Source organism: Sinocyclocheilus anshuiensis, unplaced genomic scaffold, assembly GCF_001515605.1.
Source record: "Sinocyclocheilus anshuiensis isolate Anshui unplaced genomic scaffold, SAMN03320099.WGS_v1.1 scaffold995, whole genome shotgun sequence".
NCBI lineage: Eukaryota > Metazoa > Chordata > Actinopteri > Cypriniformes > Cyprinidae > Sinocyclocheilus > Sinocyclocheilus anshuiensis.
In genome coordinates, this window is record NW_015542374.1 from 20,547 (window position 1) to 25,866 (window position 5,320).

Genomic DNA, 5,320 nt, shown 5'->3' on the forward strand with positions numbered 1-5,320 from the left:
TGTAAGTCGCTTTGGACAAAAGCGTCTGCTAAATGACAAAATTTAAATATAATGTAAATGTAAATAACAAAACTACACTGAAATTTTAAAACAAGCCCCAAATCAAATAAATAAGTAACACAAATGAAATAAATATCTTCATATAAACAAACTAAGGCTTTGTCTGTGCTCTTTCCATTTAAAATTAGAGGCAACAACTTTTAATTTATTTTTTTACATGATGCATTTTAATCATGATCCAAACAAAGATGCTGCATACATGCAACATGAGCAGTTTTTAATCTAAATTAAATTGTATAATTTCGAAATTTGAAGCAAAAACAGAATGGTTTGACTTCAGTTTTGTGAAACTATACATACAAATATCTGCATGAAACAGCGGAGCTGAATGAGACGCAGATTCACTCTCTGCCAGCAGGTGGCGCTTAAACCGTTTTCTTGGTTTATGCTGTAAACAAAGGAGCGCTGCACTTATGAACTTTAATATGCATTATACAGAGGCAAGATGAAAAGAAAAAATACCATCTAAACTTTTCTAAAGACAATAAGTTCCTCTCAGACATGCATTCATATAAACTCCTACCCCTAAATGAATCGCGATTTGTTTAGCATCTCAACCGATTTCAATCGTCACATATTTGAATCGATTTTCAACCGGCTCGCAGTTAATCGTTACATCCCTATATGCCACGCCTGTGAGGTAGATGGATTATCTCGGCAAAGGAGAAGTGCTCACTAACACAGATTTAGACAGATTTGTGAACAATATTTGAGAGAAATAGGCCTTTTGTGTACATAGAAAAAGTCTTAGATCTTTGAGTTCAGCTCATGAAAAATGGGGGCAAAAACAAAAGTGTTGCTTTATATTTTTAAGTATATTTTCTGTATATAATAAGGTTGCTATGACATCTAAATTTTAGAGACCAGCGAAATTTCACAATTCTCAATACCACAGCAGAGTACTAGGGTAACTAATATTGGTAAAAAACAAACAAAGTTGTTGTTGTTGAAAATAATTAAACAGTCAGTAATAAAAACAAACAAACAAAGTTGTTGAAAATAATTAAACAGTCTGTGGTAAAAAAAAGGGACAAAGAACAAATACAATAGAATAAAAAGATACAAATGAAAGAAACTGTACTTCAAGGGTTTTTTTATGCAAGTCTAAAGTATTCAGTTAACAGCCTACTACAGAAATGAATAATCAAATGTAAAATAAAACAGCATAGTTTTCACTGTAGGGGTGTGCGATATATATTGTCTGCAATAATATCGTAATTGATGTTTTAACAATGTGCAATTTGAAATTATCGAGTATTTTGCAAAAACCATTCAAAACACACCTACAGAGTGCACTCGTTTAGACTAGTGCGCATGCGTAGCAGGGCTCCAGACAAAAAAATCTAGTAAGGAGCCATTGGCTCCTATAAGAAAAAAACAGCCACAGAATAAATGTGTTTTATTTGTTTTATTATTATTATTATTGTTTTTTTTACATTTTAACATTTCAATCATACTGTCATGTGTTTATGTCTCATATTTTCTTGACTTTATCAGCATTTTAATCCATCTTGTAGATGACCTGGTGGCGCTACAAACAGATGCTACATTTTAGAGACATTAAAGAGAAGCTCAGCTGTTTTCAAGAGTTCCTATAACAAGCTAATTCTGCCAACAAGCAGTGTTGTAAGGAAAATGGAAATTGAAACATTAAAAATACAAATCAAAGTGCATAAAGTGAGCAGAGGAAATAATCAAACACACTTCTCTAAAAATTCCCGTAGGGCTGCTCGATTATGGCAAAAATCAAATCACGATTATTTTGGTCAATATTGTAATCACAATTATTTAACACGATTACGAGTGGGCCACATGACCAAAACTTTATATGAGTGATTTATATAAAGATAGCGATATATATCAAATATAGATTTTCTGTAAATAAGGTTGCTATGAAATGGTCATTTTAGAGACCAGCGAAATTTCACAATTCTCAATACCACAGCAGAGTACTAGGGTAACTAATATTGGTAAAAAACAAACAAACAAAGTTGTTGAAAATAATTAAACAGTCTGTGGTAAAAAAAAGGGACAAAGAACAAATACAATAGAATAAAAAGATACAAATGAAAGAAACTGTACTTCAAGGGTTTTTTTATGCAAGTCTAAAGTATTCAGTTAACAGCCTACTACAGAAATGAATAATCAAATGTAAAATAAAACAGCATAGTTTTCACTGTAGGGGTGTGCGATATATATTGTCTGCAATAATATCGTAATTGATGTTTTAACAATGTGCAATTTGAAATTATCGAGTATTTTGCAAAAACCATTCAAAACACACCTACAGAGTGCACTCGTTTAGACTAGTGCGCATGCGTAGCAGGGCTCCAGACAAAAAAATCTAGTAAGGAGCCATTGGCTCCTATAAGAAAAAAACAGCCACAGAATAAATGTGTTTTATTTGTTTTATTATTATTATTATTGTTTTTTTTACATTTTAACATTTCAATCATACTGTCATGTGTTTATGTCTCATATTTTCTTGACTTTATCAGCATTTTAATCCATCTTGTAGATGACCTGGGAACTAAGGTTCACTTAAAGTGGGAACTAAATGTTTTTTCCAACTATTGAAATATACAGTCACAAAGAATTGTTCATTACACAGAATCTGTACCAATATCATGGGTCATAAGCATCACTTGGCCACTGAGTGTAGTTTGGGCTCCTCCTCAATGCATCCTATAAATGTTGTCATACACTCTTAAAAATAAAGGTGCTTCACAATGCCATAGAAGAACCTTTTTTGTCTAAATGGTTTAATAAAGAACCTTTAACACCTGAAGAACCTTAACGTTTCCTTTACGAAAGAAGGTTCTTCAGATTATAACAAGTTGAGATGGTTCTTTAAAGCAGTGTTTCCCAACCGGGGTACCGTCTGTCGAGAGCAGGGGTGCCATGTAAAAAATCATTTTTTAATATTTTTAAATTGCTAAAATGTTCAAAAAAGCATCTATTATATAATATCCATTTCTGACGTCGCCAATAATTAGAGATGCACCGAAATTTCGGCTGCCAAAAATTAGTTCACCGCTCAGGTTTCACTTTCTGCTGGATTATGTTTGCCATCGCAGTGTGACCATGATTCCGGTTTAGTGAGGCTTTGAATCTCCGTCACTCGATTTGCCACAAAAGGCCTCCATTTCTGCGCCGAACTACGGATCCAGTTCAAGACTATCATTGAGTCTGTCCACATATGGAGATGGTTTTCACTGATCTTTAGAGCCTTTAACAGATTATGGGCTAGCCTGGCTCCTATCAAGGCTCCCATTAGCTCCAGCCGAGGAAGCGTCATTTTCTTTAGTGGTGCAACTCTGGACTTTGAGGCTACCAGAGTTGAAATCATTTCTGCAGTCTCACTCCTGCCTTGCAGATATCCAACTGCACAGTAAGCTCTTTCACTCGCATCGCAAAAGACATGGAGTCTGACTGTCTCATCTTGATGATTTGTCAAAATGTGATACCATCTAGGTATAGCCACGAGGTGTAGCTGTGGCAACTCATCACACCACTGCTTCCATTTGTGGGCTAAATCTGGGGGTAGTTCTTCATCCCACTTGAGACCTCACTCCCACATTTCCTGGAACAGACATTTTACACGGATAGTATAGGGTGTTAGGAAACCTATTGGATCAAAGGTACGTGATGAGATTTGAAGAACACTCCTCTTAGTACTCTCTTTCCTTTCCAGAACATCCAGCACTTGCCGCAAGTCGAACACAAAGTCATCATGATCATGCCTCCATATCAATCCCAACACTTTCAATGCAGTGTTGTGTGTCTCTGAATCTACTGGGCTTTCAATCTGGTCTTTTATCCATCTCGTTCTTAGGTCAGTTGGTTGTCCATTTCCGTAGCTCCATTCCTGCAGCAGACAAGATGGCCTTTGCTTGTGTTGAGATAAAACAAGCTTCATCCACATCAGGCAAGCTCACAATGAGATCATCCACATACAGTAATTCCCAAAGTAGTGCTACAGTTGTTGGCTGTTCAGACTCATACTGTTTGAGATGAGTTCTAATTGTCGCTGCAAACAGAAAGGGGCTAGATGCAACTCCAAACACAACTCTGTTCATTCTCATGATGCAAGGCTCCCTTTTAGATTTCTGTGATGAGGAATCGTAGGTCCATAAGAACCTCACAACATCTCTATCCCTTTCTTTCAGTCCTATTTGCAGAAAAGCCTTTGCAATATCAGCTGTGAAGGCGACCTTGTGAAGGCGGAATTTAATAAGCACATAAAGTAAGTCTGGGTTTAAGTTGGGTCCGATAAGTAAACAGTCATTGAGGGAGGGGGAACTTTTCCCCCTCGTCGAAAAAGACGAATTCTGCCGTATGGGAATTTTTCGGGTAATGTTGACTAATGTTCCGTACATGACGATGTTCCGTACAGATGACGTGTTAGCACCGATCGCTAAATAAATACTTCCAGGTCGTACATAAACTATAGAGAATGGGAATCTACGTCACGCCGCGCTGGATTCCGCCATGTTTTAGGACACGCTCAGGAGCACACAGTGTAAAGACACGCAAATCACCACAGAAAAAGCCACCGTTTACTATTAATATTTTTTTGAAAACCATCTTACATACTCTTAGAATAAAACGGAATAATATGTAAATATCTTTAAATAAATAAAATCATCTGTGGTTTGTCTGAGACTGCAAATATTCATTATTCAGTCTCTTTCACTACGGTGGTAGCAATAGGCTAACTGCTAAAACACTTTGGTTAGAGTAGCAAAACCATGGCTATTTATTAAAGGGGAAAATACATAGCTAGATCTCAAACAGTGGATCATTTATCATTGTTATATATCGTCATATTGCCCAGTAAAACTGCTCAGTGTGAAGAATTAAGCCATTATAGAGGTAACAGAACTTACTAGAAGCTGCTTTGAAACGATGTGTATTGTGGATGCTATGCAAATAAATACCTTGACTTGAATGAACCAAGTTAAAGATTCTTACTATTAGAATCAGAATCAGAAGAGGTTTATTACCAAGTATGTTTAAACACTCAAGGAATTTGAACTTCCAGTGTAGAAGAAAGTACAACATAGTGCAGATATACATGATAGTGCAGACATACAGTGGGTACGGAAAGTATTCAGACCCCCTTCAATTTTTCACTCTTTGTTATATTGCAGCCATTTGCTAAAATCATTTAAGTTAATGTTTTTTCCTCATTAATGTACACACAGCACCCCATATTGACAGAAAAACACAGAATCGTTGACATTTTTGCAGATTTATT